The sequence below is a fragment of the Vespa velutina genome, chromosome 11 (genome assembly GCF_912470025.1).
Source record: "Vespa velutina chromosome 11, iVesVel2.1, whole genome shotgun sequence".
Classification (NCBI taxonomy): Eukaryota; Metazoa; Arthropoda; class Insecta; order Hymenoptera; family Vespidae; genus Vespa; species Vespa velutina.
In genome coordinates this window covers 5499131-5523008 of record NC_062198.1, presented here as the reverse complement: position 1 = coordinate 5523008, position 23878 = coordinate 5499131, and the positions used below count along the sequence as shown (strand labels likewise).

General features: G+C 35.8%; 1 protein-coding gene across 6 annotated transcripts in view; it reads right to left on the bottom strand.

Annotated features, from left to right (window-relative positions):
• LOC124952949 (discoidin domain-containing receptor 2) overlaps positions 1–9286 on the bottom strand; it is a 138697-nt gene extending 129411 nt beyond the window's left edge. For all 6 annotated transcript variants that reach the window (XM_047503619.1, XM_047503618.1, XM_047503621.1 and 3 more), the window contains exon 1: positions 8735–9286. The gene's annotated coding sequence lies outside the window, so the exon portion shown is untranslated. The remainder of the gene's footprint in view (positions 1–8734) is intronic.
• Positions 9287–23878: the final 14592 nt, after the last annotated feature.

Sequence of the window (23878 nt, the reverse complement as noted above, 5' to 3'; positions counted from 1 at the left end):
GCAGAAAGAGAAAAGGTCATGGACCTAATATTCTTTTGCGTTTACGCAAACGTGAAATCGATTTCTTTCTTTTTTATCGTCTCTTGAAAATTTTTGCTTTTCTCGAGAAAGCAGTTCCTCCCAAATTTCTTGAAGATGTCTTTGCTACGTGGAATACGAATTTCTTATTTTCCAAGTCAATACTTTTCGACTTAATTTTATTTTCTTCTCTCTCTCTCTTTGTTCCTCATTCACTTCCCTTTAAAAACAGGATGTTATTAAAGAAAAATATAGAAAATTCATGAACAGACAGTGAATTAAATAAATTAGCTCTTAAATATTATTGATTATTAAAAACTCCCATTTGGGAATATTAATACCACGATAATACATTGTTATTTATAAATTTTCCATTGAGATTTCTCCACCCTTCTTTTCTTTCTTACCCATGTCTGTCTTTATCTTCGGTGTACTAGAATTAATAATCGCGCTTGATCCTCCTCCTTGTTCTCCATTGTTAAAAGTAATCTTTTTTAAAGCTACTTGAATAACATCGTTCAGAACTGAACGAGAAGAACGTTTATTCTGAAAGAAATCAACGTGCCTTGTTAGGGCATGTCGAGTAGTAATCAAAATAAATAAGTGCTTGTCAAAAGTTTCAGAACAATCGGAATAAAATTTTACTTCTATCAATCTGTTACATCATATTTTCCATCGTACAATAGAATTTCAAATCAAAGGTTTGTGTTTCTTAATTTCTTGTTTATCGTTTCAAGAAAAAAAAAAAAAAAAAAAAAAAAAAAAAAAAAAAAAAAACAAAATAAAAAGCAAAGAAAAGAACAAACATAAAAACGAGAAAATGAACTTTCCGATGGCATTAAAGAAATTTTTTGACAAAGAGTTACAATGAGAAAGAAAGAAAAAGAGGAAAGAAAAAAAAAATTAATAAATAAAAAACCGTATTGAACTTTCGTCGTACTTCGGGTGAATGGGACGTTATAGAATTTCACAAACTTTTGTTCCAAACTTTATGGTGTAATCAATTTCACATCAGAACTTGATTCTGCCTATAAAAATTGTCCTATCGAGTGTCGTCTCGCGAGACATTACTTCAGCTTTATGTTATTCCTTCTGACAAAATGTCTTCATCTCTAAAAGTTTCATATCACTTTAAAGAAAGAGAGAGAGAACGAGAGAGAGAGAGAGAGAGAGAGAGAGAGAGAGAGAGAGAGAGAGAATCGTGCCACGTCCGCCAAACGGATACGTGTCTTCTCACTATTCCTTCTATTTCTGCTATTTATTGAATTACTTACTATTCAAGATACTCGGAAGGAACATTAATTCATTTACACCTGCCGGATGTTCAACTTCAAAATATCAAATTTACTCTATCATCTATAATTAAATCATCGGATTATCAATTTATCTATAATTCTTTTTATATAATTTTCAATTTTTGTAAATTTGAGGGTAGTTCCTTAGAGAGTCTGAATATTCTCTCTCTCTCTCTCTCTCTCTCTCTCCCCTCTCTCTTTCTCTTGCTCTTTCTCTCAAAACTACAGGATAGGAGAAGCATTTGCTCATGACCGCGGCAATTTCAAAATTCCCCTGTGGTATGGTCAAGCAAGCACTCATCCGACAGTTATGAAGCATCCCTTATTTCTGAAAGCAGCCATCTTTCCCACGGGATTACGCGCAGCGTCGATGATAGTCGAAAGACGGGCGACGTGCCAGAGCATTCACGAGGAAATTCCATCGGCAAACTATCCCATCGAAGTTGCATATCCGGAATCTTAGGGTGTTCTCTATCCAAGGCCGTTAGACGAAGGTGGTTTCTCTAAAGCTGCCGGTCTTTGTCTCTTCGTACTCTGCCAACACAGACTCGAACTAGACGAGCGCTTGCTTGCTGTGAGACCTTCTCTGTCTCTCTCTCTCTCTCTCTCTCTCTCTCTCTCTCTCTCTCTCTCTCTCTCTCTCTTTAGTGTCTTTAGTATTGAAGGCGCTGCCACATTGCTGCAGGCATGGTGCCGTTTATGCACGAATACCTAAAAGCGAACCAAAGTATCTTTGGCTTCCTTCTTCCCTCCTCCAAAGAAACTTCCTCATCTCAAACTGCTATCACCACCTTACTCAGACGCATACGGATTTTCAATAATGCTCGACAGATATCTCGAATGTAACCCTTCTCCTTCTTTTCTTTCTTCTACAAATGCGCGTTGAAAACGTTTACCGTTTTTTAGATACTTCTGTGTTATCTCTGTGTGTTATCTCTGTTATTACTTTTTTCGATCATTGAGAACTGTTGATTCGAGACGCATGAGTATGGATATTGATTCATTTTATTCGATCGTCTTAGTGAAAGTGATTTGTACTTTAACGAGGACCATATTATTGGCTCGATTATGTCTCTATCGTCAAAGTGAATAACTGCTCGGTTATGATAATGGAATTGCGCTTAAAGGATTTTCTCATGTGCATCCAGAAATCACATAGGAATGAATTGGTAATATCGATGGATTAGAAAACAAAAAAAAGAAGTAGGTATTTGAAAAGGTATTATGAGATAAAATAAATTCACTTTACTTTTGAGTGTCGTATTAAAGAAAAAATAAAATAATAAAGAAATCTTAAATTTTTAAAGCTTCTGATATCTTTAAGGTTGCATTCGTTTGTGTTGTGCATCTTGCGATTACATTAAAAAAAAAAAAAAAAAAAAAGATTCCCCTTATCACGGCAACTCGAGTTCGTGTTGTTGATCTCGCAAAGGTTTAACTTTCGAAGAAAATTAAATTTCGTAGCGAGTCAATCTCAAAAGTTAAATTGACAGTAAGTCTCTCTTTAAGCTTAGCATGGCACTAGCTCTTACATGGATAAAAGTGGATTTTCAAACCGTATAAAGTACATTTTGAGTTTCTACTTCGGATAAGAGGTTCACCAGAAATATGGAGAAAACATAAGGATCTCGTAAGATTGAGTTTGTTAAAAGAGATTAATAGATTTATGATTAAAACCGAAATAGTTATTCCTATCCGAAATCCTTCTATTTCATTCGATACATATCCGAATTTCATTAAGAATTATCCTTTAAATAGGATTATTGAAAGCTCAAATAGAGCTCAATGCACACCTTACAATAGTTCCTTAATCCTTCGCGATTCTTGATTGCAATGTTGAAATGATTTGATGTTTTGTTCCGCTATAATTCGCTCCATCTTGACCTGGTTTTATATTGAATTGAACCTTCAATCTTCGATTCCAATCAAGTCTATCCGATTCAATGGAAAATCTTATGATTACTTTTATGATTAATATTGTAGTACTTACAAATTTACCTCATTATTTTCTTTGCGATGTTTCAATTTAAATCAAATGTAATTTAACAGAAGATGTTTGATACAACAGACTTTATCATAAATTTCCTTTCTAATTAGTATTTCAAAAGTATATTTCTTTCTATTACTATTATGCCAAAAGCTAAAGGGACACAGGCGAACACTCTTTAAGAAATTCATCTGTAGGAATGTCACTTTGAAAAAATGAAAAAAAGGAAAAAAAGGAAAAGAAAGAAAAAAGAAATGAACAAGAAGAAAAAAGATCTCACGTCAGTGTCGATGAATCGAAATCCTAGAATAATGTGTATGAAACTCTTGAGAAAGCATTCTCTATCTTTTTCTCAGTGTATTCTTTTCTCCTTCTCAAAGGTACCATTACTACTTCTATGCCTATCCCCGACAGAGGATACGTACGCGAATACAGTAGTCACGTTGCAAGTATCACAGCCTTTGAAAACACTTTCTCGACTCCCGCGGCTTGCTATTTCGGTCAAGCACCACCATTATACTTCAAAACATTTTCATGCACACCTTTTCATCCACTCGAAACGGCGCTAGCCGAGACGAGCTTTAGCTTCGGTTGCCAACCCCCGGCATTGTGTTCTTTCTTGTCCGAGTATGGAGTTCGTGATAGGAACTACTGCGTATTACGAACAAATGGAAATTTTAAATGTTCTTTTTTTTTTCTTTTTTGCTTCTTTCTTTTTTTTCTTTTTTTCTTTTTTTTTTTTTTTTTTTTTTACATTTCTGTCTACCTCCATTGAAAATTACAACGGTTTTCACATTATACCGTATGATCGCTCATAAACGGGCTTCCACCTACGATACCGTGCATTAACGACACAACAACACGGAAAGAAAGTATTTCCGTTTAGTTCTCAGTAGAGAACCTTTTATGAATCATGCTAACTCCCGGGGCAAATTCTCAAGCGCGTTAGCACGGATTCAGAAAATTATATATCTGTGCTAGACGTAGTATGACGTTAACGTTAAACCTTTTATTTTTAAGATACTGCTTGAAATGACTATTTCGTGGCGAAGAGAGAAAGAGAGAAAGAGAGAAAGAGAGAGAGAGAGAGAGAGAGAGAGAGAAAGAGAGAGAGAGGGAGAGAATGAGAAAGAGGGAGATGCATCGACGGTAACAATTTTCAAATACATGCCGCGAGTGTTTCACCGGGAGCGATTATAAATCATATTTATAATTTATTCCACGCTTGATTCGTATACAAGGGTAGCTCTCTCTAATGAAAGAGCATTGCGCCGTGCATGATCGTTAATTAGAAGGCATTTTACAGGTAATCATTTCGTAATTAAGCGTATAATTAGCACGCACGTGCGCCAACGTCGACGTTCCACGTGTCCGACGAAGTATAGTTTTATAAAAGGTTTATATATATATATATATATATATATATATATGTGTGTGTGTGTGTGTGTGTGTGTGTGTGTGTTAGTGCATATATACTTATACGCGCATGTATACATATGAACATTGAAGGTACGTAACTGAAAGACATTAATACGAGACTCGTGTGCAAACGCGCGGTAAATAATTTCGCGTTGTCATTCGAAATATGCACGGACCGAAGTGAGCTAGTTGGAATTGGTAGAGGTGGGATAGAGGGTGGAACGGTGAGGGGGAGGGGGAGGGGCAGCCAAAGCGAGGGAACGAGTGGATGGTATTCGTAACTTCGTGCATTTCAACTAGCAACAGTGAGAGTCCGGCCGCGATTAATTTCGGCAAATACGATGAGTTTCGTATTTTACAGCGAGTGTACATCATGAAACGAAGCCGCTTTTGCGATTGGAGATACTCGTTTATAGAATCCCTACCGAACAATAATTCACGAATATAAGTCTCCGTTGGTGGAACATATTTTTTCCCCTTCGATCTACGAAGGGTGCCAGTAGATAGGAACGATTCTTTATATTAACGGCCATTTTCTATAGTACATTCCTATAGTATATACGTGCATACGTACATATATTATTTGAGATATTTAAATCATTCCTACGAGGCAATTTTCAATTTATTGAGAAGGAGGAGAGGAATAAAGAGGAAGAAAAAAAAAATGAGATCCTTCGAGAATAGAGATTTTATCTTCGGAGGACAAATCGAAAAGTATCAGATTTGGATTAATTATTTTCATATTTGAGAAAATTTGTGCAAAAAGTAACGGAAGTATTGAGGAGACACTCCAAAAGGAAGTTCAATTGTAGTATGCCGATGCGATAGTTTAACATCTTATCTAGAATTTTTCAATCTCTCTGCTAGCTCAGCCAAGTGAGGGTAAGAGAGAGAGAGAGAGAGAAAAAGAAAGAGAAAGAAAGAGAGAGAGAGAAAGAAAGAAAAAAAGAAAGAGAGAGAGAGAGAGAGGGAGTATAGCTCACGATAGCGGAAAATGAATGCCTTGGCGCATAAGTGTATTCTCGTGTAGTAAGGACGAGGGTATAAGTCACTCGGTTTCACGCGACTCTGTGCTGAGACCGTACACGTCTCTCTTTCTCTCTCTTTCTCTCTCTCTCTCTCTCTCTCTCTCTCTCTTTCTCTCTTTAAAAGACCTACCTCGACCTCGCCTATCTCAAATCTTTCAATTTCTCATACTTTCTTACATGGCGCAGAAATCGAAACGTCGTACGAGACCACCTCAAACTCTACGATTCTCATGAAACAGTGTGTTGCACTCATGATCGTTACGGCTAATGCCTAGACCATTCGATTATTTTATACTGACCAAACATATCGTTGTTCCATTTAAAAATGCACTTCTTATCAAACTTCCAACCAAATGGAAATATTATATGAATTATAGTTGAACGATTTAGATAATATGCAATGTAATTTACTAATGTACGTTCTAAATAATGTAATCATACGTCGATTGTGAATTTGTATTATTATTACCTATCTCATTTCAATTTCTATCCGATCTGAAAGATTATTAATATTTTAATAGATTCGAAATTTCATCGTCGATCAATGATAAAACGATCTAATGGAAGGGAGAGATATGAAAAATATAAAATTGACGGAATATTTAATTTCATTACAGATGATGACATAAGCGGATCATCAATTTCACCATATATTATATTAGCAACAAAAGTGAGCTCATTGGTTAAATGGTAAACATTTAAACGGGAACGAGATAAATGCGGGCATTGCATATGAAAATTTACGAACCAATGAAATTTAATTGTACAACATATCGAATGTATAACGTCAAAATTTGATTCCATCACGATATGATCTCTTATTGATTCTTTTCGAACCATATACTACATAACCAACGAAGAACGTTACCAACGATGAATTCAGTCAATTTGGTGAAATCGAAACAAATATATATATATATATATATATATATATATATATATATACCTATATATCAATCGATTGCAAGCGTATAAAAGAACGATAACCAGCAATAGATATTTCAAATATTTTTCTTTCTCTTTTTCCTTACGGAGTATAACATTACAAGAACGAAAATATCGTTCCTTTGACCACCGAAGTAAATGCTTGGTTACACCTAATTGCCAGATCACGTGTAACGGAGGTCACACGGCTCTATAGGTATTCCTCTAAAGGTCATTCTTAAGAGCAACGAGTATAAGCTACGAGTAGAGTACATACACTCCCCCTGGTCCAATCCAAGCGTGCCTCTTAACCCTCCGTTTCCATGGTAACAATACTAAAATATAAGAAAGCAATATGTCGTACTTTATTTTCTTGAGACGATCGACGCTTAACGTTTTCACCGCAGGTTATACTAAATCACTATTGCTAGCTAGATACAATGTTTAAACGTCAAAAACACGAAATCGGGATTACCGACGATCGATTTAACTCGAGCCATGGGGAATCCGATAAAAGAATTCTTTCGGAGTTCTTCACTTTTCTATCCTTTCAGTATCTACGCGACTACCATTTTTAATCTCCTTTTTACTTTTCGAAATGTCGTCACTTAATGAAGAACTTTAACCTATTAGCGACAGGATCCTCACTGTTCATCCTTCTTTTTACTATCTTTTTTCATAGATTAGAAAATTACGAACGTTTACTGTCAAATAAATTAGAAAAAGTATTCGAATGACTGTGTACACATTTTAGATCTATTTTTGACGATTTTATGTATTAACTACGTAAATACAAATATACAAATATCAATACAATTTTTTCCTCTTAAATAATACTTTTAAAAGGACGGTATTTACGTATACAATTCTTAATTATTCTTAAAGATTATCTCTTTTGGCACACGGATATCTTGAATTTTTGCGTTTTAAGTATAAAAAATTTTCGCTGGGCTAGAAAAAACAAAAAAAAAAGAAAACGTACGCGAATATTCGAAAAGTTCCCGAAACGAGTAAACCTTGCGGAAAGAACACCGAAAGATGCATTTATTCATTCGGTATACAGAACAATGTCACACTTCATCCACCTACCCCTCTCAACCCACATCCCTTCTCTAGATCGAAAACTTTTCGTATATTTTACGACAATGGAGTACGAAAAGACGGTGAATATTTATAGGTCACCTTCCACTCGCCAATGAAGCCTCCTGTAATCTTTAACATTTCCCGCTTCCCTTCATACATAAAATTATCACTTTTTTTATTCCTTTCTTTTTGTTCTTAAAATGAATAAAGGTAGAAGAAAACTTCACTAACACTGGAAAAAAGAGAAAGAGAGAGAGAGAGAGAAAGAGAGAGAAAGAAAAGGAAAGAGAGATTTGTCGCTAAAATTACAAAGTGTAAAAAAGTCTCATTCAAAAGAATTCATTAAAATGGTTCTACGTTTCAGTGCATTGATATCAACTGGATCAATAAGAACAAAGATTAGTGACGTTACTTTAAAGTTGAAATAATGTCGAAGAAACCAGGAAATTCGTAAGTTGCCCGTACATCACGTTTTCTGTTAAGAACATCTTCAGAACGTAAGGTTCTCGATGATACTTCACTTCAGAACGATATCGTAAACACTTGTTCTTACGACGATCATACGTCGAGTGTCATCAATTTCAGGAAGGGCTGCTTAGGTGAAGATAAGCGCGATGGATCTTCTATCTTGTCATCAAATAAGATTACATATCATCCGTCACGCGTATCGCCAAACAGAGTATATATATTGTTCGAATAAAAAAAAACTGATTATGGAGAAGGAAAAAAGTGTGTTTTCTGGGGGGATTGAAAAGAATTGCAAACAGAAGGATAGAGAAGGGATGGAAAAGACAGAGAGAGAGAGAGAGAGAGAGAGAGAGAGAGAGAGAGAGAGAGAGAGAGAGAGAGAAAGAGAGAAGGAGAGGGAGAAGGAGAAAGAGAGATAACAGCGCGGGACGACTATCCCTTATGAAGGTTAGGTCGTGTCACCGGTAGATTACGCCGAGGGCAATCCATCTCTTTCTAAGTTTCGTACTCACCAGGCAATCCAAAGTTGTTTGAAAAAGAATAGTTGGTCCAGGGAAAACGGCTATCTCTCTGGCGAGTATTAAAAGGATGAGAAGGTTTTAACGGTGCTTCACTGATTTTCTTTCGTAAAATCAAATATACGTAAAAAGTTGAATAGAAAAAAATTGTTCTCAAGTATCACCGACGACACTCGAATGACACTTCAACATCTTACACTGTCATTCCATTGAATAATATCAGATTTATAATAAAATATGTCTTTGTAACATCCAATTGGAGTCGCGGAACACGAGTTGGTTATCTTTCTTTCTTCTGGCTCAAAAAAATTCCAATTTCAATCAGACAAAGTCCGACGACGTACTTATTGGTTTATTCACCGGGCGTATTTAACAGGAAGAGTCGTCGGTAAACAACGCATGTTCCATAATGGTATCGTGCGGGTAGTAGATCCACAGAGTATAGAACGACACGCATACGCGCCGACACGAATAGGGGTAGCTCGTCGCGCGGAGCGGAGGGTGACGCGCGCACGACCCTGACCGATGCGCGGTTCGAGTGCGACTGAGCGAGCAGAGCCGAGCAGACTCGGCCGAAAGCCACAAACGGCGTCGGCTGCCGCCTATCCCTCTCTCACATTCTCTTCCCTTTCTCCCCCACCCCATTCCAACCAACGACTCTCCTTCTCTTCTTATTCTTGCCCACAACTACGTCTATCTCTAAGGACTTCCTGACCACAAACTCTTCTTATTTACATTTCTTTTTCTTCTTCTTCCCTCTTTATCTTTGCCTTCTTCTTTAACTTTCGCCACGTGCGTCTTTCTTTTTGCCGTAAATGTTTTCGTACTTTCTCGTAATTCTCGGAATTTAATTTTTTCTTCTTTCTTTTTTATAAACACACGCGCGTTTATTACACAGGCACAACTTCTTTTTATTGATTTTTCATTTATTAAATTACACAAATATAAATCCGTGAAGTTGTTGCGACGGTATTAAAAAAGAAAAATGATAAATAAATAAATAAATGTAACGATTTACTACCACAGGATTTACCATTCCGCAACTGCGGCCATTGAAAAATATTATAGTATCACTTATTTGTACATACGTACCAACGCTTATCAACTTCAAAAGTTCTGCTTTATAATCAAGTACATGAAAATTTACTTTATCGTTCATAGATTTTCATCGAATCCTTGACCAACATTTTCTTTCATCATGATAACCTATAAACATAAGATTTTGATTTCAGTTCTATAATCCCTCGGGCCTTTCATACTCAAAATAACACATTGACTGAAGGAAAATGATATCAGGTGGCTTTATAGATAACCCGGACCACCGCTTCTGATTCCTTAAACCCCAAAATGGCCAACTAGATAAGGAATTTTACGACGGTCTGATGGACGACAATGTGCACCAGCGAAAAGAATCCAGGATTTTTAGATTCCAAGGAGAATGCGATACCGCGATGTAGAACCTCATCGATTCACCTATACTTCCATGACTGTTGCTATATCAACACTCATACGAAACTTAGGTAGCTACCTGCAAAATCGGCAAAGATAACACCAGTCCTATCCTCTATAGTTGACTCAGATGAAATTCGTGAAAAGGATGCATATATACGTGTACATACAGTATATGTGTATATATATATATATATATATATATATATATATATATATATTATATAGACGACTGTAAAATAGGAGAATAGAAGGAGAAGTAGAGGAAGACGTTACGATGGAACAATGAAAAATACGCTACAGAGGAAAGTGGAAATTTTCCATTAGGGATACACGTCGTGTCGTCGAGATATGTGACAGGCAAAAGGGATTGACGTCTTGGTGTTTATGTTAACTTTTCGGATAACTCGATATGATGAATGTTTTCGTTTAAGGAAATGAGAGAAAAAAAAAAAGAAAAAAAAGAAGAAGAAGAGAACAAATAAACATCGATCGATCGTCGGAGTTCAATTTGATCGAATTGAAAATAAAAAAAAAAAAAAGGGGGAAAGAAGAAAAAGGAAAGAAAGGAAGAAAAAAAAAAGATATATCATTATGAAAAACATTACGCTCTATCAAAGGGCACAATATTTCATTAATGTATACGAGAGAAAAAAAAATGTATCTTTTATTTGATATAGCTACTCTCCCTCCTATGATGATTTTACGTTACGCACATCTTCCAATGGAAAAGAACGTGTCGTGTCTCCACTTTTCTTCACACGTATGTACATAACATATGTACATGGGGCCGATAATACATTCTCAAGAAGAAATGTATTTTCGTATGCATCTTCGTGGAACGTAGGATGATCGAATTGATATCGCGCGACGTGTTGTGACGTGTCGTTTATCGCTTTTCACTCGCGCGTTTTCTGCCGTCTTAGATGGAAGGAGGATGCGTGAAAAGGCTTTCCTCCTTCTTACTCTCTCCCTCTCCCTCTCCCTCTCTCTCTCTCTCTCTCTCTCTTTATACCTTCCCTCGTCTCTTATTCCTCTTCTCTCCATCAGTAGATCCCTTCCTTCTTCTCTCTCCCTTCCTATATGGATAAATCTAATGCCGTTCTTATTTGCGCCGGGAGAATGAAACCGCGAAGTAGTATTTCGCCTGAAGCTCGTAGAAACGAATCCAACGGGGATATACTTTCTCGAGAAGTAAATCCTCTTCCGATTGCCGCGCACGTAAGCGCACGCGTCCGTGCTCGAAATTCGTGGAAATCATTTATTTTATTTTAATAATCTTATCCAATAAACAATAATAAAACGGTACCGTAGAAACGGTACAGAAGGAGAGAGAGCGAGAGAGAGAGAGAGAGAAGAATAATATTTATTATAATTCGAAATTTTAAAGGATTAATATCTTTGATAAAGTTTGCTTCTTGAATATGATTGATCGAGGAAGATCGAAATATCTGATATCAAGGGAAACACGAACATAGGGTGTTTAACGTGATATTTATGACAAAGAGAGAGAGAGAGAGAGAGAGAGAGGGGGGGGATATATTTTAATGTTAAATACGAATTGAAGTGAGGTGTGGGATTTAGTTTAAGGTGGGAAGGTTTTAAGAAGAAAATGTAATTTATTCTTACTGGGATATATTTGAGACACGTCGTCAATTGATCGTTAAGAAACTGTCTCGATTAACGGAAGTGGTAAATGTAATAATATCGGAATGCGATTCACGTACTTCTTAAGAATCTACTTTGACCTTTCGGGGAATCAATCTCGATACAGTCGACGTACGGAATACCGATACGGGAGCTATCTCAGTGCTTCTTCTTCTTCAAGCAATGTTCACTCTCTCTCTATCTTTCTCTTTCTCTCTCTCTCTCTCTCTCTCTCTCTCTTTCTCTTTCTCTCTATCTCTCTCTCTCTTTCTTTCATCTTCTATCCACATTCAATGAACTTCCTTTATTCGTCGAAAAGGTTAGTCTCATACCTTTGGAAGGATACGATGTTCCTTTTGACGAGGCTTCTCGTTTCCTACCCAAAGTCTTCTATCCTCCCTTATGCTCGTAATATCCTGCCAAGAAATCCGTGAGAATTCCATTATCACGGCTCTACTTCCGTATTTGCAATTAGAACTGGCGTAGGTAAGCGCGTACTCGTCTTCAGACAGATCTCTCTTCATTCCACACATACATAGGGTGTTTCATTTGACACATACATTTGGAATATCTCACTAAGCTACCAAATCACAAACTTCATACATTGTCAAAATTAACTTTTTCATTTTTTACGATTAAATTGTACTTTCGCTTCCTCTTCTCCTTTTTTTCTTGTTTTTTTCTTTTTTTTTGCTTGTCTTGTCTTTCCTCGTTTTCTTTTTTTTTTTTTTTTTTTAACAGAAACATCAATATAATATTTTGTCTGATATCATTAAAAATTATTAAAGACCATGAGAAAATGACGACTCACTTTATATTCTCTGATTAAAGTCGAATGAATTTTGTATGAAGAGAAAAAAAAAAAAAAGGAAAAAAGAGAAGAAAAAAGAGAAAAAGAATGTTCTCTTCAATACAATATTCAATTCGACGTAATATTCGTTAAAATCGAATTAAATGAGCCACCCTGTATTACAGAGACGTTCTTAATGTTACAGACGATATACTGACAGACACGGTAACCTTTTATAATTACGAATTATGCGTGAGAAATACGATTCTAGCGGAACGATCATCTCAGGATTTGACTGTGGTTTCTCTTCGTCTTTCTATCGGATCGAATCGAATCGTCTGGAACCAATCAAAATCAAAATACGTCTATGGCATCAGCGAGCTTATCCAAATGGTATTAGGATATATCGTTAGGTATCGTGTAATGAATTAATTAACATTACCCTTCGAATTTAACTAATCCATTCTCATGATTAAATCGATTCGTTTTATACGAATCGGTTTAATCATGAATATATCTATCGAATGTATCTAAGGTAAGGAGATGTAAGCTGGATACGAAACATTTTGATTGTGACCGCAGACATGATAAATCAATCTGTGTCAACGTCGATTGAGCTTACGTAAACGATATTAAGATATCGTTAGCCATTCCGTTTCCCTAGTTAATTAATATTCTATCCCTATGCTTAGCCTATCGAAGTTAACACACAATCATTGAGTGTACACAAACAAAATTTCAATTGTTGTTGCAATTATTTTAATTATATTGATAAAATTATTAATTTCTTTGATTTATTCTATTCATCGATCTTGTAAATGTTATTAAATATTAATTACAATCGTTATTAAGTAATATTAAATAAAATGTCGAATTCGCATGTAAGAATCAGAAATGAAATTTCAAATTTGACGTTCATGATAGCAAAGGGACGGTGAAGTCGAATTGAACGAGCGATCGATTTGTGTATATCAAATCTAGATTGAATGCAAGCTGAAGCTTATTCGGTGTACGAACGAGCAGCTAATCAATGAGAGTTTCTCTCTCTCTCTCTCTCTCTCTCTCTCTCTCTCTCTCAGTTGTGTATTCACAGTGCCACCAATTTCTCCTCCTAGTTCGATCTGCGTGTACGTATGCATTGCAAGTAGCGCGAATACGGTACGCGCTACGTACGTAAATATGACGGATACGTATTTGTACACGACACTCGACAACCAGCAATTCCTTGCTTGTTCCAAGTCCCGCAACCGAGTTTGCGTTTGTAGTAACTCTCGCGGTGTCTTCCCTTCGAGTGTTTGATACGGATTTAAACGATAAAACTAGGTCACAAGCTCACAATTGAAGATTCTACAAGCAAAGGATGGACGAAACTGTTCTGAAAATAATTTCGTCCGTTTAAATATCTTATCTATTATATACCTTTATCGTTGTGTCCATTAAACATCGTAAAGTAAAATCAATCAGAAATATTTGAAGCTTTATCTGCGATCAATCTTCCACGATGATAAATTAATAAAAAAGATTCGTTTGAATTGAAATAATTGAAGAAACGGCAATAATATTGAATTAATGATTAAAAGTTAAATAGATAAATGAGCCGATGAAAAAAGTGATCTAAGCCATATTAAAAGATAAAAAGAAAAAAAAAAAAAATAAAAAAATAAAACATATTGCATATAGCGCAGTTAAATTTTCCTTCTTTCGTTTTTTCTTTTTTTTTTGTTTTAAATAACACAAAATATATTACTTTTCGAGTATTTTCTAAGAATACCTTAAATCATATACCGATCGAAAAGATTCGAAATTGATGAGAAAAATGAATGGATTCAGATGAGTTTTGATATTGTCCAGGTGACATAGAAGAACGTATCATTAACGAGATTCCCGGACGAGCGCATTTCGCATTAGTTCGGGTATACGTGCGAGTCAGAATACAGTAATTATGATTCTCGGACGTATCGCATTCAGAGGGAAATGAACTTGGCACCCCCGACACGCGACTTCATTAACGAATGGACGCGATGAATAGACCTAAACATCCGACCTCCTCGACTCTGGGATTCCCGCTTGGGTTATATACGAGGCTAAAAGGGGGACGAGTTGGAGGAGTAAGAGGAGAAGTAGAAGAAGCAATGCCACGGAGGTGAGGGCGAGGGGTCAAGAGTCATGATTAATTGCTCGTCGTCTAATTACCAATTAGCTGCTCCGACTCGAAATGTCAAGCGAGAGAGTGAGCGCGCGCGCGAATCCGCGCATCCGCACCCGCACCCGCACCCACACCCACATCCACACCCATACATATTGCCGTGGCATTCTCCTGATATCTTTTTCCGCGCGTACTTCGCTCATTGTCTTCCTAAAACTATTACACTAATTATCTCGTTGTTTTTTCCTATGTAATGTTAGCCGGTGATATCAATATCTATATCTTACACGATCGCGTTTTTCTTTTTTTTTTCTCTTTTCTCGTTTTCTCTCTCTCTCTCTCTCTCTCTCTCTCTCTTTTCTTTTTTTTGTTTTCTTAACGCAGGGTATCTCTAAAAAATTTACAACAACGCTTCAACAATATAATAAATCATTCTTGCTTTTTTGATTTTTATTCTTGGTTCAAATCGATCTTGGTTCAGACTAGGCTATGTGGAAAATTTCTCTCTTTATTTTTTTTTTTTTTTTTTTTTTTGGTCTTTTTCTATTTTCTTCCTTCCCTTCTTTTTTATACTCTTTTTCTCCCCCATTGGAGACACGTATTCTTCGAACGAATATCAAAGAACACGGGAAAATCTGAAACTCCAGAAAGGCAAGAAACGAGAGCGTAGTCTTTTCAATGGATCGACGTGAAATCGAAAAGAACGATCGCATCTTTCCACTACGGTATTTCTCGAACACACATTACTACCACCCTATCCCTCCCCCCCTCTCTCTCTCTCTCTCTCTCTCTCTCTCTCTCTCTCTCTCTTTCTCTCAATTTCACTTTTTCTCTTTTTGCGTATTATTTATGGAAGAGTACCGTACAACTATACGAAGTCATGCGTGCCTTTCAAACGATATGCGAAAATCGTGCATTTCCTTTCATACAATATATCTACTATCACATATAAATCGAATATATACTTTCACGAGGAATACGCACATATAGTATTACAATAAACACTCATATACTACTTCTTTTTTTTTTCCCTTATTTTTCTCTATCTCCATCTATTCATCTATTTATATATTCACGTAGTCATACTTCAGCATCTTTCTCTTTCTCTCTCCCTCTTCCTCTTCCTCTCTCTCTCTCTCTCTCTCTCTCTGTCTCTTCCTCTTTCTCTATATCTTTATCTAAAGCTTAAAGCTCTCGAGTTACCTTCTTTATCCCTCTTTACTCACTTCTCGTATGTGCGCTTGAGTTCACGCCTGCTTGCTTATACGATACTCGTTGGCTCGTCGTATACTAGTATTCGTTCGACGAAATTACAACTCAGCAATGGGAATCGTAGTTCACGATGAATAATATGCACTGTAATACCGCGCCAACTTTTCTACGAATGAACAGCGTAAGTGGAATAGGTGAAATTGGAGGGAGATGAAGTGTGCTAAGGGTTAAAAGAGTTTTTTCACAATTTTTTTTCTGCACCGTTTAAAAGAAATAGAGAGAGGAAGAGAGAAAAAGAGATAAAGAGAAAGAGAGAGAGAGAGAAAGAAAGAGAGAGAGAGAGAGAGAGAGAGAGAGAGGAAGAAGGAGGAGAAAGAGATTGAATATTTATAGTTAAGCTGAATTTCGATTAAAAAAAAAAAAAAAAAAAAAAAAATACAATGGTTAAAATAGAAACATAAATGCCCGTTAACATCGAAGCATATAAAATTTAACGTTGAAAAGTAATATTTGTTACTCGGAAATTGAAAAAAAAAAAAAAAAGTATTAAAAAGTATCGCATAGCGTTATATTTTCAAATAAAAATGGTTGTTTTCCATCGTCGAATGCATTCGTGCGTTAGTTTTTATTAGTAGTCATAATATATAACAAATGTGTTGGGATCGTGAAAAAATATATTCTTCCAATAAATTCAATGGAAAATAAATTAACATTTCTAACACGATAATGTTTCAATTCATTTGTATAATTAATATATAACTTTTACGGTTATTCTTATCAAAAGTACCATATGCCGAAATGGTTTTTAATAATTCAGCTTGAATTAACGTAGAAGTTGATTCATTCATTCGAATTATTCAGTGAGTGAATGATTTATTAATGAACAATATTTTCATTTAAATGTTTCTTCTATTCTGAACATTTGATAACTGCAATAACTAATGTGAAAAAAATTGGATGTCTCATTAATTTCATTTAAATGAAATTAATAAAACTTTATAAATTTGTTGATAAACGTGGAAGATATTAAATATTTAACACAAACGAGAAGAATAGACAGAAAACATTAAATATTTTATCTCGGTACACTTGGTTCTAGTTGTCTCAACGCAACGGAGTCACTCAGAATACTAACTGTAGTAATATTTTAGAAAATAAAATCCTCTCCTTGAAAATAGAATAATATGCCAGAGGTCGTTCTTTCTTTTTCTTTGTTTATACGTCTCAACAATCGTCAAGGGCATACATACCAGCAGCGACACGAGTACGCCATATTATGAGACGAATCCACGTTATATTAATATTATTGTAGTTAATATTTTGTATACGTTGGATTAATGAAATTAATCAATGAAATTTTAAATCAATGAATTTGTTATTTCCGTTAATACTCATTAATTCAATTTATTTAATTGATTTTTCTTTTCAATAAATATCTTTGCAAATTAAATGTTTTAAACGATATATTAAAATTTGTACTCGTAAAAATGTAACAACGATTAATATTCATTTGCCATTGAATATAAAACAAGTATAACTTAATATTAAATTCATTTACTCTTTTATTATGATAATTTCACGTTAGCAAATCTTATTGTTAGAGAAACACAACATATATCCTTTGACGAAGCCAATTAATGATTAAAACGAAAAGACCGACCAACCCCCATTAGAACGTTGTTTGTGGTCTGTAGTTAGAAGTTAGAAATTCTTTCTTGTTCTCTCTCTTTTTCTCTTTCTCTTTACCTCTTTCTCTTAGAAAATCTTTTTTGTCTTTACATCGACTTTCGTTCTTTGACAAAAGTATAACGAGGTCGAGCAAATTGGTGGGGTAAACACAAGAATGCCGCATTCCTGATGCCGGACAATATGGCATATGACCTGCTTTTAAATGGACTCTTTTTGGTGCTCGTTTACTTATGTGCATTCTTATGAGACCTCAGAAAGAAGAAAAAGTTGGATGGTGGGGAGGATGAAGGTGGAGATGAAGGGAAGGCATAGGACCGGTGGGTGGTTAGAAAAGGGAAAGGAAAAAAGCTTCGTTGAGTTCGTTTTCACAAAACGACAAAATTCCGTGTACACAACTTTAATATGTATATTTATTCATAAGGTCGAGCTCGTTCTGTGAGAGTCGCGTGTGGAAACGAACGAGAAAAGGAGTAGCAAGTAGGGAAGAGTGGGGAGGAGGGGGGATGGATTGGGAAGAGATAAGAGAGATAAGGGTCTAGAACGAAGAGAAAATTTCTTCTCTAAGAGGGACGTTCATATTTAATAATGCGAGCACTGTTTATACGACAAAAATTGCGATTTGTGTAAAAAAAGAGGATGCTCCTTCGAGAGTGCCTTTGAAGAGATTGCAAAAGTATTTCGCTCTTTTTTTTCTTTTGTACTTTTATATTCTTTTTTCTTTTTTTTTTTTTCGTTTTTCTTCTTCTTTGGATTTTTTCTCCTTTTTCTTTTTATATAAAATTTATTTCGATTTTATCGATTTAATTTGCAGACACGCTCGTGAATTATTGTTTCTTTTTTTTCTCTACTTTACAATTCATTCACCAAAATGGTTACTCATTTAGAACTCTAAGTTAGGTGTTACGATTTTACTCTTGAATAGTTCATTATCAAATATTGGATATCCTATATTTGCTGTATATCAATTAATTCACCGTAAAATGGAAAGCTATCGATTCGAACTACTATAAGAAAATACTAACATCATTTCCAATCTAACTTACGTTTGGGTGGTGCTCACATGTTTGTCTGCAGAGAGTGAAAGAGAGAGAGAGAGAGAGAAAAAGGTTTCGCGATACATACCGTTTGTGGGTATCGTTTGTGCACTAAACAAGTTGTATCCTCTCTCTTTTTACGTTGTTTGAGAGAGAGTAAGAGAAAGAAAGAAAGAGAGAGAGAGAGAGAGAGAGAGAGAGATAGGGTGAAGGCTGAGTATAAAATCCGTAAAATACCTTCCAAGTATACCGCTCACGAAGGTCTTTCGGAAGCCTATGGTGTACTACGTCTTCTATCTTCAAGACGGGTCTGATGTAAACGTATTTTATGCTTCGGAAGCCAGCTCAAAATTAATGCCGGCTTTGCTGGTGAGAAAGCCGCAATGCTCGTATATCTTTCTCGCACTTTCGTCGATCGTAGGATAGCACTGAGAAGCTAAGAAAGAAGGAGATCTTCTTTTTCTTCGATTCTTCATGGTTTTAACGAAATGGTTTTCCCTTCATATATAGTTAAAATTATGGCAGTTATGTATTTTATTAGTGTTCGTAGTAGTACTGAGATAAGTATCATAAATTTTCCAAACTTTTTATTATAGTTTATATAATGTATGTGCAATTACATGTCGATCGTAATTTGTTATAAATAGAAAATAACGTAACATTCGATGATTGTAGAGAAAAACAAAAAAAAGAAAAAAAAAAAAAAACTTTTGCAAAAATTCAACCGTGTAAATTGTTATCAGGTAATTCTTAAAAATGTTGATGGACAGAGAGAAAATCTAGAAAATTCGATCGTGAATGCACGAACGAACTTTCAATCCTCGATGATTCTGAACTCCAACGTGAAAGTTCGATGGAGAATGAAGGCAATGAAAAAAAAAAAAAAAAAAAAAAAAAGAAAATAGAAAAGAAAAAAGAAGAGGAACGTAAAAAAAGAAGTTTGCAAATTCCGGGGTCGCAGATGTTTCGGAGAAATTTCCTCTTGAAGGTTGAAGCGATAGGCACAAGCCCGACGATTTCCCCGATATACCTATGTACTGGTGGGGGGGAGAAGGAGGGAGGGGGATACTCTTGTTAAATTTAAATTCAGGTAAATTAAGGGAGGCCAGCGTTGGAAAAATAAAATTGAAGTTGTCGGGCGTATGTAGGAGTTTCGATACCAAAACAAGTCTTGTTCATGAATAGGCACACACAAACATAGACAATCACTTCCACTCTCATTTTTACTCATTTTCTATCGTACCACCTTTTAAACGCCTTCTTTCTCCTCCTTATTTTACTCAAGCGACAGTGAAATGGACGAGCACGAGGGCGAGCTTAAAAAGAATAAGAATAAGAATAAGAATAAGAATAAGAATAAGAATAAGAATAAGAATAAGAATAAGAACAGGAAGAATAACAATAACAATAAGAATAAGAATAGGAATAAGAATAAGAATAAAAATAAGAATAAGAATAAAAATAAGAAGAAGAAGTAGCAGAAGAAGAAGAAGAAGAAGAAGAGAAAGAAGAAAGAAATAGGAAGGTTGGGAGTTTTTGATACAAGGGGTATTTTTAACAGAGTTGAGGTTAGGATTTGCATAGACAATAAGGGCTCAGCAATATATTTCGCAAACTTTTAACGTGTAAGATCCCCCCTTCTTCCTCTTGCCGAAGGCCGGTATGAATAAGCCGTAAAATAATTTCCCGTTCGACTTTCCCTCTTGGTTAAAATCATCCTTGAAAGGAAAGAGAAATATAGAGAAAAAGAAAGGGAGAGGATTCGAAACGAAGGAAAAAGGGAGGAATCGTTTTGTGGAGTTTTAACTTGGAGCTTCTTCTTTTCAATGGTTCGCTTTCTTTTTTTGTTAGGTCGTTTCACTTTTCATTAAGAGATATGGCTGGTATTAATGTCTGACAGAGGTGATAAAGATGGGCAATAAAAGAGGGATGATGGAGTAGTTGAAAACGTAGAACGATGGTCAAAAAGAAAAGGAAAATGTAAAATTTTTCTCGCGGATACTTTGACAAGTTTGTTTTCGTAATGAAATTTTTATTCATTGATAACATGACTACTTGACTTTTCATGATGGAATAACTACAATAATAATAATAATAATAATAATAATAATAATAATAATAATAATGATGATGATGATGATAATAATAATAAAAAATAATAATACTAATAATAATAAAAGAACAGAGTGATTAGATTTAATGCAGACGATGCAACGAAATAGCATACTCCCTCTCTACGTATGAAACAGGTATCTAAATATTCGACTATGCAGGTCGATGCAACGTAGAAAACGTAAGATCACACGTACCATTTTATTCATCATATCGACTGAGCAATGTCGGTAAGGTCGAATTCTATCATGACTCTTCAAAGTTTTACGAGATCGCAGCACGATTCAATAATCCTAAGTCAGGACTAATCTCAATCCATGGTACTACAAATTGTATACAAATTTACAATTTTCTATTTAAATTCGTTTAATCTCTTTCAAAATTATAATTGTAATCATTTGTTAATTAGTTATGCTTATTTTTATTAATAAAGTGTAAACAATTCAAATACGAATTAAATCCTCTTTAGGAACTAAAAGTCAAAGAGTAACCCACTGTTATCTGTCTTTTACAGAATGGATCGAGCGTGAACACTTTCGAAAGATGTATTTGTTCTGTTCGAAAGTTTCGTCAAGGCCATTCGTCTCCGTGTTTCTAACACACGGCATCTCTCTCTTTCCCGTCTACCATCGTTGCCGTGCAAAAGTACATCGACAAATTTACTATTGGACGAAAGAGGTAGGTGATGTAGATGGTAAAGAGGATGGGTCGCGCGAGAGGAGCGTCATTACTCAAATTCTCATTAGCAAGCTCGAACCGAGCGAGGAACCGTCGAGTTTACTAATTAAAGCAGCAGAGCCCAAGGTGGTCCCTTAATATTAGGAAGAAGAACGTGAGAGAGAAGAGGCGACAGTAGGATATATCGCCGACCGTTTTCATTAGCACGGAGATAAATGTTCGATCGACGTGGTTGATCGAAGAACCTTCTTGTGGTTTCTCGAAGAATCTTCCTAATCTGATACTTCACGATTTTTTTTTTTTTTTTACTTGCAAATGAACAATGAATACGTCTTTGATACTTTCGTAATGAAAATAAAAATTTTTCCTTTCGAAATGAATTTTCCTTTAGATTATTATACGAATGATCGATGAATATATCGAAGTATGATTTAAATAAGACAAGGATTTCAAATACATTGAAAAGGAACGATGAAATTTTTTATTCTGAACGATAGAATCCACGAACCATTTACTTATGACTTCGATAATCTTATCTACGATTTAACCCTTAAGTGATACTCCCAAGATTCATCTTGTTCAAAATACTTTCTGCACCCTTCGCTTTCGAATTTTTATCGTCAGAAACAGCCTCCTTTCAGCAACCTCCAGCAATTTCACGATTCATTTGCCCGTGAGAAAACCGATCGAACACTCTCACCAGACCTGCCAAAGGTAGAAAGAAGCAAAAGAGAAATCTGCCGAAAATGATAGATACATATACACAGGTGGAAGAAAAAAAGAAGAGGAAAAAAAGGAAAAGAAAAGAAAGAAAAGAAGAATCAGGAAAACGATTTTGGGAAGCGAAGGAAGTTGAACAGCATTTCTGGGAAATGGCAAAACTAATGGCATCTTTCGGTATAGCTATGCTTCGTTCAAGCGTAATGTTCCAATGGACGCGTTCATAGGTCATAGATCGATGCCACAGTCCAACGCAGAATCACCAGAGCAAACCCATTAATCATTACACACGAAACACACGTTCGAAGGTTTATGAGCAAGATACTGGACAATAGACAGTTAGAGTTTACCTCCACGAATCAAAGTTTAGATATATTGAAAGTCGAAAATTTGCAATATTTTAATACCAAAGATTTTGTTAGATTCTTTTGGAAAAAAAGAAAAAATATTAGGATATTGATAACGAGCTGGCTATCGTTAGCAACGACATCACTAAAAAAACACATACACATGTATATATGTATATGTGTGTGTGTGTGTGTGTGTGTGTGTGTAGAAAAGTACGACTTTTTTAGGATCGAAAAAGGGAACTAAAAGGGAAAGATAGAAGGTTCTCTTGCGTCTCTCACCATCCGCCACCCTATCAGCTCTGAAATAAAATGCGCAGGCTGTATGCGTCTAGGTACATATACCGGTTCTCTCTTGACGACACGTTCTTTTTAAGCGTTTCAAATGTCGAGCTGAACGCCGCAGTCGCGAACCGTTTCTTTCCTTTTATTTTTTAGTCTTTCCCTTCTTCTATCTTCTACCCTTTCCCCTTGTGTCTTCTTCTCTCTTAGACTCGAACAACTCAGAGGCTTTAATGGCACGGACGAAATGACGCATTGCAGAATTCAAGGCTGCATTTCTACCCTTTGTGAGCCGACCGCTCTTAACGAGTAATTACTACGTTTGATATAACCAGAAGTAAATACCAAATGGACCGACTATTTGTGGCTTTGAAGCTTTCCTCGATAAAGGCTATCGCATGTCGTAAATATCTTGTGTGCCAGCTTTGAAACTGAAGAGAGAGAGAGAGGGAGAGAGAGAGAGGAAGAGAGAGAGGGAAAGAGAGAAAGATTTAAATTTGGCTCTTAGGGAGTCCTAGTTATTAAATAAATTACAGTGAAATCGATCGACCATTATCTTTTCCGTTCATCGTCGTATATACTTGACTTATTTCTATCATCGACCGAGGTTAAAGAATATTTCATTTAATTTACAGACATATGATAAAATATTATTTCAATCTCGAAAAAAGTTTTTACCGTACAACAGATCTACTATCCCATATAGTTTCGATACTTTGCAACGTCGACTCGATGGGGGTTGCCGTAAGAGAAAGGGAAACATTGTAAGAGAGAAAGAGAGGAGAACGAGAGAATAGATGAGGAGAAAGAGGAATACTGAAGGGAGAGAGGAATATGAGGATTGTGCCAGTCCACAGGAGGGTGCCGGTACCAACCAATAGAGGTTGCATAATTCATAGCCTTGGTTACAGCCGGAATTGCGCTACGTTCGTTGTGTGTTTGCCCGCTGTGTGTCAGAACAATATAGCAAACGTGAAAGTTTCGTCGCGCACCGGAGAAATGCGATTTACGTCAAAATTGTCAAGGTTACGG